The sequence below is a fragment of the Agelaius phoeniceus genome, chromosome 4, assembly GCF_051311805.1.
Source record: "Agelaius phoeniceus isolate bAgePho1 chromosome 4, bAgePho1.hap1, whole genome shotgun sequence".
Taxonomy (NCBI): domain Eukaryota; kingdom Metazoa; phylum Chordata; class Aves; order Passeriformes; family Icteridae; genus Agelaius; species Agelaius phoeniceus.
The window spans coordinates 3,508,197-3,523,684 of record NC_135268.1 but is presented as its reverse complement, the minus strand read 5'-3'; the positions used below and the strand labels follow the sequence as shown (position 1 = coordinate 3,523,684).

The 15,488-nt window shown below is 40.7% G+C and overlaps 1 long non-coding RNA gene across 1 annotated transcript; it reads right to left on the bottom strand.

Moving 5' to 3' along the window:
* Positions 1-2,125: 2,125 nt before the first annotated feature.
* Positions 2,126-3,742, bottom strand: LOC129120140 (uncharacterized). The gene is made up of 3 exons (XR_008534195.2): positions 3,661-3,742; positions 2,303-2,441; positions 2,126-2,180 (listed from the first exon to the last, which is right to left on the bottom strand). It is a non-coding gene; the product is annotated as an uncharacterized LOC129120140 (long non-coding RNA).
* Between the last annotated feature and the right edge of the window lie 11,746 nt (positions 3,743-15,488).

Genomic DNA, 15,488 nt, shown 5'->3' with positions numbered 1-15,488 from the left:
GGACAGAGCCATGCTCAGAGCAGCTCCAGGCATCCTCCACCCAGCACATGAGCCAGAATCAAGGCCAGCATTACCTAACAAGGTTTATCCTCACTGTTGTCTGCTACATTCCCATCATACTAAGCATAGCAAGGAAAATATTGTTTAAGTATTCCTGGTTTTCATATTCAAGGCTCCCCTTCCACCTCCTTCCCTGCTGGTGCACTCCAGCACTCTTGCCTGGTCTGCTGTGCTAAAGGGACAGAGTCTTGGGAAGCTCTTCCAAATCATTTTATCCCCATGGTGCCTGAAGGCTTTAATGAGGTCCATGCAGATAAGTACACAAAGAAATTTTAGCCCAAAGCTATCATTAGATATTATCATATATTGCAAGAATTCTATCATCATTAAAATGCAAAGGTTCCATATTGCTAGAGTTTTGTACTTTCTTGATGTTTCTCATAGGCAGCTCCTCTAAGCACTGACTCTTCCTTCTTCTCACAGCAGCCAATGGACTCCAAATACCCTCAGCCAACCAACCCACTCTTTTATAACACTCTTCTTATTATTGGCTACAGCTGTGGCCTGGTAAAGTCAGGCCTGCTCCTAATCCTTAATAATTAACCCAGCTGCAACTCTTTAGGGGGTAAGATTACTCTCTACACTACCTTTATATTCTTATATTCTGCTGTAGAAGGTGGAGGTTCAAGTTTTAATGTGGATACAGGCCTGGCTGGAAAACTGAAATAGGGAATTAACACGAGGAAAAATATTTACCCCTCTACACCTCTGAACTTATTTGTTTTCTAAAGGACACTATTATTCACATTCTTTGTAAAAGAAATGTGCACTTTCTTCTCACAAAAATATTTTTATGTTTGACTAGACTTATTTTTAAACTCTTATCAATACAGGGCAGAATGTATCCCAGAACAACCAAAATAAGGCAGAGGGAGAAATTGTTTCTATTCTTAGTGTAATACCTCAACTTCAAGTTACCAGGTTTGAAATAGAAAAGCCATGATAGCCAAAACTCTGGGTCTTGTTCCAATTCCATTGGTGGGCTGGAAATGGAGAGGCTTTGAGTCTACTTGTGCAACAGATAAAATCAAGTGCAGAAGTTATTCCACACAGTATTTTTAAGCAAAGGTCAGCTTAAGTCCAAAATGTTGAACTAAAATATGAGCCCCTGTGTGTATTTGTAACTTGTGATTTAACAGCTTCACTTTGCCTTAGTTCAGCCAGCAGCACTGTAGTTTTCTCTTTGTTCCTTCCTTTGGTAATGCAGCAAGAATAAGAACTATTTCCAAAACTGGTAACAAAGAGTAATTTTAGCAATTAGTGCCAAAAATTCATACAAATTTAAGATTTAGATTTGTTCTGTTTTCTGATCCCTCTATTTTTATGCCTGAGCATTATTTTTTCAGCATCATTTTACTTGGTTCAAGGAAATGAGTTCTCAGGCTCTCAGCATGCCTTGCACATGGACAATGCAGTGAGTCACTGCATCCCATCCCGGGGCTATAGATTTTCTGGTTTTAGGTGGCCTCTTGGTGTTATGTGCAAGTTTCTGACCCCTGAGTGCAGCTCCCTGGAAGCAGGGCTGTTGCCTGGGTGTGACAGGGACTGCTGGTGGCTGCTGTAGGTTAGTGCTGACGTGAGCTTTGTGGATTCTCACAGCACCCCTGCCTGATTGCCTGCTGCTTTTTTGAAGATTGCATTTTTGGGATGTTTGCCTCTGATGCTGATTTCCATCACCAGTTTCATTCCTTCCATTGCCTCCCATGACCTTTTGGAGGAGTGTCTATAAATTAGCTCCTGATATTTTTCCCCTGCTTTCTTTTCATTCTCTCTCTTCTTAAAGGAGTTTTTTCCTTCATTTTCTTTCCAATGAGGAATGATGCCGAATCGCTTTTCTCAGCCTTTCCTTCTGTACTCTGATTCCAGACAATAAAATATATTTGACATTTGAAATTTATTTGTAGAAATTACTTTTAAAAGGGTAAACAAATAGAGAAAGCTTCAAGATACCTTAGCCACACAAACCTAAAAGCTCATGTCATAGGAGAAATGAATTGATTAATTACCTTTGTCTTCTGTAACCCAGCTGATGACTCAGATCTGAAGCACCAGGAAAGCCTCTCCTGACACATTGAGCCATTCTCGGGGCAGTTTGAGATTAACAGATGAAATAAAATGCACTGCAACACAATTCAATAGCTTTAAAGCAGAGTAACAAAATGACTGGAATATCTAGATTCACATTTTGCAGGCTGGGGCTAAATCAAAGGGTTGTTTCACCCCTGTCTGCTCTGTAACATACCAGAGGTTCATTTCCTTTTTGGGGCAAAGCTGGCAGCTTCTGATGCTGTTATGTATATGCACACAGCAAGAATGGCCCAGGCTTGAATGTTGTCTCTAGGGTGTAACTTTTCAATCTTGCTCAAAATTTTTCTCATGGTCTAGAAAACAGAGAATATTTCATCCTTAATTCTTCCCAGCATTTGATGTTGCATCTCTAGTTATCAGCATGGCAAGTGAAAAGAGATTTTGTAAATGTTGTCTCATTATACAACTTTCAAGTTAAGGAAAGTTACATCCTCTATGCTTTAACTTGTTTTACATTGAGTGTCATGACCATTCACCTCAGTATTTTTATTTTCATGCCTGAAATTCCAAGACTTTCTTTGTAAGCAAAGAGGAATAGTTGAGTAAAAGCACTGTCTTTAAATTATTTATGCCTCTTCTGCTTTTCAGTCGAAGATGTTTCTCTGAACACTGTTCTAAAAGGTCCCAAGTCATTTAGCCCATTGCTTTATCTTTGGGTGATGCCATCCAAGGGTCAAAGAGAAGCTGATGTTGAAGCTGCCAGAATTTATTTAGACAGAAACAGAAAGCTGCTGGGTACTTGATACTATTTAACAAAAGCAAAAATATGACTATGAATATTCATAGTTTTTTCTGGGACTTAAGCCATTTACCTTGTTAGGGCAGCCCTGGCATTTTCCAGGGGAATGGAGCAGTCACTGCCCAACTGACATTAAATGACACTCACAGGTATGACCCCTCTAAAAACCCTGCAACACCCAGTAGGCAGAATCAGGCATTCACCATCGGGGCTGGAAGCTGATTCAGTGGCATCAGTTACTTGAGGAGACAATTCATTTAATCAGGAGGCTCTAAAGAGCCCTTCCATAGCCTTATCAGATTGAAAAGCCCTTGTCAGGCAATCCTCTTGCAGGGAGTTCTCTAAGAATACCAGGGAAGTGTTTTCCTGGTGCTGTGTTTGGTATCCAAGGAGGCTGCAGTGTGCAGACATGGGCATCTCACACCTTTAGTGGACCAAGAGCAGCATGCTAATCAACTCAGAGTTCCAAATATTGCCCTTTTGCTCCCAGCTGAGACAACAATTGCAAATAAATAGGAAAGAGAAAAGCACATTACTACCACTCTGTGTATTGTGAAACTTTATTCTGTCTTCAGCTCTGCACTAGTGAGGGGTTTGAAGTTGCTGGAGCTGTGAGGATATCAATGGTTGATTTATGCTTCCTCTAAATAACATCAGCATTTACTATAAGAGTTCATTCTAGATTACATTAACAACAAACAAACACTGAGCTTAGAGATAAAGAAATATAAATATTCCTTATGCAAAATACTCAGAACACTGTGAAAACTCACTTCAACAAACCAGAAGCTGCTGGGTCAAAACACCCACATCCTTTAACTTCAGGGCAAAAATCTTAAATTCCTTGGTTCTTTTCATCTGAGGATAAAATCACAGACACTTAGTTCAGAAAACAAACAAATATTAATAATTTGTTTTAAGTACATAATTTGCCAGAGCTGGAAGTTGCTTGTTATCAATTACAGAATTAATTTATTCCATACTTGACCTTTCAGTACTCAGTGTCTTTTTAACTTCCAAAGCATATTTATTCAAGGAGTTTCACTGAACATTGCCTGTCTTCCAAAGGAGTTCCCCATTCTGCAGTGCACCCAAAACCTGATTCTCAAACAGCTTCCTTAATTGAGGAAATCATCCTTGCTCCATTAATAATTTACTGTTCTCTGGATCTGTGCACCCAGATCTTATGTGAATATAAGAAAAATGTAGAAAGATCAAAATTCTAAATTGAATCCCTAAACAAAATGCAAAGGAAAATATAACTTACCTTACCTAAAGGATATGCTGTCATATTCCTCTAAACTAAGCAATATAATTTTCACTTTGATCAGCACTCAGAGTAGACTATGAGAATACCAACAAAACATGTTTATTTTAATTAGTTTCTTCAAACTATCACTCTCTTAAACTCTTCCTCCTGGTGTAATTAATGAGTGTGACTGTAAACCAGCAGTGACAATAAAATCTGCACTTTAGATATGAGTGTTATTTAGCCAGATTCTCAGGACTGTTCTTGTGCCTCTCATTCAGATCTATTGGACTCAGATTATCCTGTGAGGAAACAGGCATCAAACACACAAAATTAACAGTGATTTCAGCAAGCCCAAGGTAGAGCTTGTAGAAACCAAAAACTTGCTGAAATTCATCTATCAAAAGTGTTTTCAGACAGGACAAAACATCCTATTTCTTTGAAAAACTGGTACTTTTAATTTCAGAAAATGGCAGGTGAAAACAAGCAAAGAGGAAGGGATTCCATGAGATCCCATTGCTGTATCTTGGCAATCTGTAAAACACACTTCAGTGCCCTTGTGTTGGACCTGCAACGTTGCACATGTTTTTTCACAAAATCCTTCATTTATTATTTGAAAATCCCACCTTTCTACCCCACATCACTTGCTGGATATGCACACGTGAAGCTTAATTGTGCTACTGCTTCCTTTTTTCAGTATGGATTTTTTTGGCGTGGATTATAACTTCCTTACTCTTAAGAAAATGTGTTTTGCTATGATCAGTTCACTGAATCAGTTCACCCACTAATAACCTGTGCCTGGCTTCAGGGCAGTGTTTGGATGGCCCTAAGGACCCTGGACATCCTCCCAGCTCCCTGACATGGCCCCAGTGCCACCATGTGCACCACAGGTAACAGCAATATCCAGCGGTGCAGAGCTCTTTCTCCCCATCTTGTTTCTGGCCAGTTGCATTCTTGATTTATGCTGGATTTTATTGTGTGTCTCCAGCCCTATAAATAGTTATCTGCAGGGTAACTAGAAGCAGCTGTGTCCATTCCTCCAGTGTTCATATCTTACATTTCACACACTGCGTTTTGTGCTCTTCTGCTGCTAATAAATGGCGTCAGATGGTAGGTTAGCTTTAGGCTTTAAAATTTCTCTTATTTTTAGTTATTCCGGCTCTCAAAAGAAGTGCATTATACTGAAACACACTATTATTAGACTTTTTGTACTAGATGTATAGGCATATAGTATAAGCCTTTTGTCTAGGCAATCTAAAACCCATTTTGAACATATAATGAGAAGTATTTACCAAGTAAAGTTTCTTTTTTAAACTGGAGACCCCATTCCTGGCACTACTAATTATCTAGAAGAATGAACTGCCACACAGCAAGTGGGTGTTACACTCTGTTGCCAGAGAAAGAGGTGCAAGCACATTCTTTTTGGTGGTTCGTGACTATTTTTAACTTTAATTTCCTTTGTAATTATTTCCTTTCCTGGATTCATAAATCTGCAGTAGCCTGTTATATAAATCTCAGCTATCCCATGTTTACAAATAATTCTGGCTTATACTCCATGTTCTTTGCACTTTGGAAATTCCCACAGACTTGAAGTTTGGGTGTACAAAGACAGACACAGGGGTATCACCCCATGTTTAATACCAGCTCTGTACAATAAGCCTTTTTTAATGGCAAATATCCACCTACATTTCTTTTAAACCTCCTCCAGGGTTTTTGTTGGAGAAGCTACTTTTCACTTGGTGTCTCAATGACTGCTGTGTGGCAGGACCATACTGAGACTTTGTGGGAGTTTATTCCTTTCATTACTTGTTCATTTTTTGGCTTAAAAGTGAAAAGGATGGAGGAATCCAGCAGTGAATTCTTCATGTGCAAATATAACATGGATTTTAAGGGGTGATATAATTGTGCCACTGAGGGAATAATGATGCTTAAGTGCAGATTTTAGGAAAATGATTTAGGGGTGAAAGAAGAGACGTGAAGGTAATAATTGTGGCACAAAAAACAGACCCAAGGCTGTCAAAATTGTGCTTGTGGAGAGCCATTAAACACAGGAAACAGTGATGGTTGATTATTGTAAATTACTGTGCAATGCAACTTAGCTGTGTTCAGTGCTTGAAATCCTTGTACCCTAAGTGACCAAGGGCTTTGGAAGTTGCCTAGGAGATCCTCTGGCTCATTATACACCTCTAATGTCATCTTTTCCCAATCTTTCTGGATAGGTGCTTGGCAGGATTACAGGATTACTCTAGCTGAGTGTGGCACAGAGGTGACCACAACACTTAGCTAGAGCAGTGCCTGCTCCTGTGAATGGGTTAAGTGACTTCTTTACATGTATTTTCCAGGTCTCCTGTGCTTTCCAGGGTTAATGGGAAAAATAAAACCTGTAAGGACTGTGTCTTAATTCACTGTGGATACCTTCACTTCCAAATGTTGCAGTGTCAAATTGCAAAGTTCCTGCATCTTACCTTCCACCTCCCAACACTTCAGTGTGAGCAAGGTGACTTTAAAAATGCCACTAAAATAACGAGCAGCAGTAGAAATGGAAGAGGAAAGGCTTCAAGACCTACTGCACCCAGGGAATAAATTAATGAGGTGTCAGCTGACCGTGGAGCTCTGGCCCGTGGGGAGCTCCCAAGCCCTCAGCTTGGAGAGTGGGATCATGCCAGGAGAGAGCAGAGCAGCACATGTGAGGCCTGCTCCTGCTCTCAGTGAAATCACTGCAAGTTGTGACCATGGCATCCATGGAGGCAGGGTACATGCCATTAATTTTCCCCAGAGACCCAGAGGAAGTGTTGCTGACACTTTCACAGTGTAATCACTGCAGATCCCACCTGGCTCGTGCACAAAGCAGTGCAAATAAATATAATGTTACTGGTAATAAAATATGATGATGGAAACTGGCTGATGGTAACACTTAGCATTGCTAATACACAGCTCACAAGCTTAGAGACATACAATTTTGGCGATTTTAACTAATAAATACTTCACTAATTATATTTACAAGGAGTAAGTAATTTATAAACAAGCAATTTATCACATTTGCATTCATTAAACTAAGCAGCTTCCCTGATTATATTCTGACTATTCTGCTGTTTGCCACCCTGCAAGAGTGAGGTGGTTTTTGCCTTCAAATAAATTCAGCTCTTCATTTTTTCCATCTCATGGGTAGCTGGCAAATGACAGCTCGACATTTGCTGTTTGCACAGTGTGTCCTCTCCATCTACCTGAGCCATCCTTGAAAACAGTCAACACCAGCAGGTGCCCTTGGACCACAGGTCAAAGTTACTGAAACTGTTGTTGTTGAAAAGAGAGCACTGCTCACCACTTCTGTACTGCCTCAAAAGCTGTTATCTGAAATCCTGGATGCTTCCTATGGCAGTGGCCAGAATGGGGAGATAGGGAAGCACTATCTTCTGGCAGAAGGAGCTGCACAGTTTCCCTTTCAGCCTGCAGTCATCCCACTTCCCTGGCTCAACATGTGCACAGGAAAGGGTTTGTTGATAGACTTTTAAATGTGTTTATGGAGTTTACACTTTTATTTTTATTCATTTTACACTTGAAAGAGGCAGGGAAGGAAAGCAAAAATCATACTTACTATGGAAAGTGTTTTCAGTATTAACTATGCAATATAAGAAACTCTGCTCCTACCAGATTTTACAAGAGAGACTTCAAAATCTTTAGAAACAGGGCTTCTGCTAAACTGGCAGTATTCCTTTGACTTTGACCATATTAGTCATTGCTTTTGCAGACTTAGCAAAAAGGAAAACTGCTGGCTTTAGCACCAGCACTCCCACAAAAAAGCAAGCCTACTCTCTTTTGGCCTAGTGCAATGTAGATGCCAGCTTAGTATTTCAATCTAAGAACAAGCATCTTCATCAGTCCAGAGTCAGCCCTTTCTGGCAGGGAGCAGCCCTGGATCAAATGGTGTCCCCTAGGTGTATTTCTCTTTGTCACTGTCACCACAGACACATCCTCTGAAAGCAAAGGGCCCAAGAGTGATGCAGCTGACTGCTGAGCAGGGGGCATCATTCAAGCACCAAAATGGCTTTTTGACCAGCCAAGCTCCTGGAGTTGTTTCTTAATCAGCTCTTTTAATACTTTGTATTGATTACAGATCTAATCCGAAGCCCACTAAAACCAGTGAGGACAGGCTGTGCCACAGGGCTCTGATGATGATGACAGAAGTGATGGATGTAGTGTAACTATCTGCAAACACCTGAATCCTCCTGAATACTCATTTGCTTTTTTACTATTTGCTCTCAATTTTCTACGTGTACTGTGTCTCTTTGACGCTTGCTGCTGCATCTCCCACCTGCCCTTCCCCAGCTCCCTGGGTGTATCTTATGCAGAGGGATGGAGGAGGTTGGTGCTGACAGATTGGAAAGAGGCAGGGAGAGCAGGAATAAGAATAAATTGCACACCAGCAGAGCAGTGAGCTTCTGACAGAGTGACTTGGCAGCTCCTGCTCCCCTCTCCAAGGTGGATACAAGTTCTGCAGAAGCAAGAGAGTAGAGGAGAAGAGTTATGATGAGGGCAGGGAGCTCAGAAAGGGCTTGGAAACTGTACCTGGATGCTTTCCAGCTGTGTTGATGATCTGCCTTCTGAACAAACAACCCCAGATTGGGACCTTGGCGCAGCCTTTTGGTGGTATTAGCAATTTTCCTGCTCCCAGGGCACACAGGCCTCAGTGTGGGTCTGACAGGGACTTAGAGGTGATGCCTAGCAGGGGCACGTGCCGAAAACTTGCAGCTCTGATCTATCAGTCCCAGATGAAGGTATCAGCAGGAGTGCTGGGCTGAAAATAGCCCAGTTTCTCTCTCAGCAAAGCTGTGTCTGGTGCACAACTGAAATGAGATGTGAGCACACACAGCACTGCCCTTGATCTCATAGCTGAGACCTAATGACCTTGAGAAAATGAGCATTGAGCTTCTTTCCTACTTCCTCAGTCACCTCTGAGGGTCACCTCTGCCTCAGCCCAGCCACAGCAGCAACAAAGATGAAAAATCACTTTAAAACAGAGCTCTTGTGTTTTACAGCAATATTGAGCTCTTTGGGTGTTTCTCTCTGGGAAAGGGGCTTTCTTTCAGCCAGGAAAAGACTGTGACCTACGAGTTGAAATTAATAATGATTTTAATTTTAGTGACAGAATAATAAAAGCTGATAACACCTGTAGGTACCAGCAGAATTCAATATACTCAGAAGGGCTGCTCTTTGGGGTTGAGGGTTATGGTGGGTATTTGTTTGAGGGTGTGTGCTCTGTTTACATTTTAGACTCAGGCAAGGGAGTCCACTCTTGTGTGTGCTGTTTTGTTTTTCTTGCCTGAACTGTAGTGCTGTGTATTTTAAATTCAAAAAGTGGAAACTCCAGCACACACTTCAAAAGATTATCATGTATTGTTTTACATTCTGTGCTGGACCTACAAGAAAGTATCAGCAACTCTGTGAGCTGTGGGAGTCCTTCCTCAGCTGCCCTGGCCCAGCTCCAGTGACAAAGTGCCTACCAGAACCTTCTGTTCAGCTAAGAACTTCCTAAAGTTCCCAGTTGAACTTTATCAATGCCTTACTGTTACCCAGGTCCTGTAAAACACAAAGACATGCCATATTGAATTAAACATGTTTCTCTGGCATGTGCAACGTTAAGGGACAATTACTCAGACAATTTCATTTACTGTTTCAGTAAGAGCTTTCATAAAAAAATTCTGGTATTGGTGGACCTACATCGCCTCAAACATCAGCTTTATGCTTTTATGCTTTTCAAGCTTTTAAGATGCTGCTTCTGTAGAGTCTCTGGCTTTACCCAGACTGATAAGGAGCCTCTAAAGCAACTGGTATTGATTCCAGCCTGACAAAGGTAGCACTGGCAGCAGCATTAGGTGTCCTTCAGATGATCTATGCACAAAGTGTCTCCTATTTGTCAACAGCAGCTGCTTGAGGGCAGTTCCATCCCCACAGCTCAGCCAGGGAGCAGATTACATGGGCTCTCCTCAGCCACTGCAGTGTTAAATCAGCCCAGTTACTTCAGGCAGCCACAGCAGCAGCAGCACAGATCAGAATGGGCAGACTGCAGCAGTGGAGTTGGTGAGGAGCACTCCAGAGATTCATTCCCCTGGCTGAACTGCTGGGCTGAGCTCTGGCACAGCACTAACAGGCAGCTCTGTGTGTCTCAAGCTGCCACCACCTTCCCAGCAATGCTTGTCAGAACACAGCTTTAGTATAGGAAGTGCTAAAATTGCTGTTGGGATTTAAACCCAGGGATCACCTTCTGAGGTGATAATCCCATCTCTCACCAAAGTGCTCCAGAGCCTTTTCTACATGCATGTCCCTGACAGTGGGTCCTTTAAAGGACAAAAGGTTCCTGCAAATCCTCTGAGTAGGAGAGGACTCATTGCCACTAGCACCACTGACAGGACTTACCTTAGACTAAGATGCAAAAAATCATAATTAAACTGAAGAACAGCCCTGCAGTCCTCTGTGTGTAATCCCTAGCTCAGTAATTTCTTCTGCAAAATGGACTCTTTTCTCATCAGATGCAAACAGAACTGGCCCAAGTTCATTTTCTGCATAGTAACTGAAAACTTGTGATAAGCCCCCAATATATTTGGCAGTATCAGTAGGTAAGCAGGTCTGCTGGCACTTTTGTGCTCCCAAGCAGCATGTGGCCCTTAGATAGGACTATCTGGAAATGAGCTTTCCCACCACAGGACCTACATACCACACTCCAGGCTGGCAGTATTTGCTTTCCCTTCCAGTTTCCTGGTTTGTAAATTCTTCTCACAGCTCCTGACTCTCACAGGATGATACACACCACCAGGTAGGTTGTTCTCCCATCTGTAGCTATACTTTTGTCTTTCTCATGGTCTGACTGCATCTTGTAGGTTCATCTCATTCTCTTTGTAGCCTATGAAAGAGTAAAGCAAATGCAGACTCCCTCATTCACTGTACCCCAGAACTCCTCAATTTGCTGGTCTTTCATTAAATTGATCTGCTTGCAAGTGCAGAAGAAATAAAAACTACACTGACAAAAGAAGAAAACCAGTTTTTTCCACCTTTTTAAACTTCTCATAAGTTAATTACCACTGTCAATCTATAATCAGAAAGAAGAAAGGCAAATTGTCTTTTGTTCTTATTGAACCACATACAAAGACTGAATTTTATTATGATACAAAAGGAAAGAATTTGTCATCATTAACTGTAATGTTTTCGGGAAGGAGGTTAGATAGGAGACTTAGCATCATTAAAGGTTTTTATCTAAAGATTTCCTGTCTCAAGTAATTGTTCTGAAGAAGTAAACACACAGAGAGATTATGTCATTAGGTCTCTTTAATGAAGTTCTGTGGTAAGTGCTGTTTTGTAGGCTCATTTGAAGATTTTTTGAAAAAATCCCTGGGGTTTTGTTTATTTACTTATTTTGCAGATACTTTGCAAAACTGTGACTAAATAATATTTTTTGTGTTCCTTTATTGCTACTAGCTTAGTTCTTTGAAATCAAATGGGGTGGCTGTTATGGGGCTCCTTTCTATAATTACCAGTGGAGCCTCAGGAAGCTAACACAGATACAGCAAATTTGGTTACAAAGATGATTTTTTAAATTCTCTTTCATAATATTAATTTCTAAGCATAAGCATCTGGTTAAGCTGCTGCACATGTCTGTGCAGTACTGTAAAACTGTGTGGTTTATACAAAACACCTGTGAAGGATCACCTACTCAGACATTATCAGTATTCTTTGTTCAATTACTCTGAATATTCCTCTCATTCACTGGGCAGCTCCTAACACTGCAGTGTCTACATTTCTTTTTCAGAGAGTTAATCCACATATTAAACATAACCCTGACTTGGGCAATTTATTCTTTCTGGGTTCCCATAGCTTGAAATACTGAAGCAGATTAACAGAGACCAGTTCCTCAACATTAGATATATGTATATTGTCAACTTTTATGGAGACTACAAAGAAATTTCTGTAGGTATTCTTCCTATCAGCAAATCTGCAGCACTTTTATCTTTGTCTTTTTATCTGGTAGTACGACATTCTAATTTTAAAAGCAACTTGAAAGTGTTTTCCCAAAGAGATTTCTCCTCAGGTCCCTCAGTAAAATGTTTCTCTGAAGGAATCTCATGAGAACTTGTTGCCTGCTCTTGTATAGCAGGCATGGTCTATTAGAAATTAATTTAAAACATTTTCCAGAATGGAGCTGCATTCTAGCAGCTATTGGTGGTGCAAGTAATGCTCCATTGTGTCACCAATGAACTGTCTGATTATACAATTATTTTTCCTTTAGTGTAGGACCTGACCCTCTAACAAAGTTTTGACCCTTCTTAATTTGTGGGGCAGTGTAAAGCTTGTCTTTACTGACTTCATTATGATATTACTTCTCACCTGTAACTCTTTTGGAAGCATGGAAAGTAAGGGGAAATAATCTGCCATTTGCTTTCTCATTGCACTCTTCAGTGGAATTGCTGGTAGGAAATCTGTAATGCCAATTTTTCAAGTGCTCCCATCTTTTTCAAGATTTCCATGGAGTGTGGTCTCTTTTTCAACACATACGTATGCAGAAAACTGGGTAAAAACTCGTGAAGGAAACAAAATTGTGATTAAAAGAATTTTGTCACTTCGGAAAATACCTGTTTGCCAGAGTGAGAATCACATGAAAACAACACCTTGCTAAACATGATGACCAACTCCAAAGAGTGCATTCTCTTTCCATACACCAGTATAAAGAATATTATTTTACCCCCAGACTTACACATGCCTTAGGGGAATGAATCAAAGCAGAGAATTGTTTTATCAACACCTGCTGCCCCCAAGTACCTCTGCAGGACCTGCACCATTAGTGAGGACATCATGGAAGAGGCTTGAGTGAAGGAGGTCAGAAGAACTGTGTAGCAAAAGCTACAGTATTCCTCCCTTACAGGAGCTCTAAGGCTCTCTGCTCCAATTTCAATTTTCCACTTTTCCTGCTTCTTCATTCCCAAAGGCACATTAAAGTAGAGGGAGCATTTGTTCTCTGTCTGTTTCTTTCTGAATAATGAGCGATCATTTGTGTTATCTGATTAGGGCTTGCTACATTCCAAATTAATTAAAAATTCAAGGGAAAAAAAAAGAAGGAAAATTTTAGCATGTAAAGGGTCGAATACCTTGGACAACATAGCTGCATGGCAGTGTGGTGTGGGATGACTGCTCTTGGCTTTTGCTGCTGTGGGCATGTGAAAGATGCCTCAGCCATGTTGGTTTGGATTAAGCAAATTCACAGGATAAAGCCTGAGAATTTTACCCTCCTCAGGATAAAGTCTGTGCAGTTTCTTGGGAAGCTGAGCCAAGGTACTGCAGGTCCCTGTTCTCTGAGGTAAGGCTCCTTTGGAACAGTACAATATGCTCTGAGGTGTTTTGTTAATAGCATCCAAGCACGCAGGTAGGACGTAGCTCTCCTCCCACAAAGCAAAATTACAGGAACAATTAATAAAAGGTCTCCAATTCAGGGGATTATTCTGCCTATGACTTAAGCCTGAGGAGGATCATTATCACCAGCCAGCAGAGGATCTATAAATAACCCATGGAGCTCAGTTTAGCCTCTCAGAGGGAATTCAGAGCTTTGTCTAAGTGTGGTTTGAGGCAAATATTATCATAAAGCAACTTATTGTTTTACTTCACAGTGGTGAGGAAATCAGTGTTTCTTATTATCAGGACAACTGACATTATTCCAGCCTGTCACCAAGACTTGTGGCAGAACAGGGAGAAAGAATGAGGCAAAACTGAAATGTCCTAGCAAGCACCTTTCTCAGAAGAGGGGAGAAGAGGACACCCTAATTCTGAAAATGCTCACTGATAGTTATGGAAGCAGGCCCAGTCCACCCCTTCATGGGCAGGTGGAGCAGGACAAGCAGGCAGGCTCCTCTTCCACACCAGAAATGCTGTTTTCATAAAAATTTCTTTCATGTCTTCCTATAAAGGCTGTGCACACGTTCTGTCTGGCCAAGTATTTTGCATCTCCCTCAGCTGGGTGGTCAGGAGATGAGGACTTGCAGGCTTTATCAGATGGTGAAGTTATCCTATTAATTTAGTTTGTACATTCAACCCCATGCCTGGTGATGTGGCCCTTGCTTTAGTGAAAAAATGTTGCATGCCTGCCAGTGAAAACATACAATATTTTTCTTGCTAAAACAGTGATATTACCTCCAGAAATGTTGATAAATCCATATACAAAAGCAAAGCAGTCCAATACCATGCTGCTAGAACTATGATCCCTTAAAAATAATGCTTGAGTAGGCTAGTTCTTCTATTTTTATCAATTCAACTTTATTTACTTGTTATTAATGGCAACAGAAATTATTTTATTATTCTTAAGAACACAACCTCTCTGTTTTATCTGTCTAAAGATACCAAAGCAGCCTGATACTTCCCTTATTTATGAGCAGCAGCCAAGGGCTAACTGAGGAGAAAAAAAAGAGGCTTATAAATGGATGTCCTATGCCTGGAAGGGTTCAAGGCCAGGGTGGACAGGGCCTGGAGCAACCTGGTCTGCTGGAAGCTGTTCCTGCCTATGGCAGGGGATTGGAACCAAGTGATTTTAAGGTCCCTTCCGAACCAAACTATTCCACGATTCTCTGCAAAATATCTTTTTTCTACATGTCAAAACTGTACCACTCTACCTGGAAAATAGATACATAATAGTCCATCCAGCGTGAAAATAATTATTTGTATACCAGTCTATGGAAATGAGTGGATAAAGTACTCCCAGTGTGAGGTCTCTGTAGGGAAACTGTCCTTAAAGCTAATGATTTCAAAAGATTGTGATAATAATCACAAGTGCCATGGTTGCACTCAGAATAGGTCAAATTAGGTTAGAATGGTTTCAGTCAAAAAATCCATTTTTGATCTACACATTCCACAATGAAATTAAAAATTAAAATAATAAGAGGAAGAGTAGGGAAATAAGTTAGCAAGAGCTTACTTAGCATTTTCAGGGCCCTGAGTGCACCAAGGGAACAAATTACAGAGTTGCCGTTTTGTAAATTAAATCTACTTTTTCATGGCAATGGAAAAATAATTTTAAAAATTCTAACTTTCCAACACTGCTACCTTTTAGCAATATGGAGGTAATTTACAGAATTTGTGGAATATGCATTTCTGGGCATGTGTAAGAACAGGCTATACAAACATCTGTGAGTTACTACACTTGATCCCAGAGAACAGAATTTATGGCTAGGATTTTACACGGTCCTACATATCTGTGATTTCATAGACCTCTATTGGAGCAAAGCAGATTTTTATTTAAATGTGGTATCCCCTAATCAACCCCAGCCATATTATATTATTTACCTTAATGGTTTTGTAGGTAAGAAAGCTTGATGCATA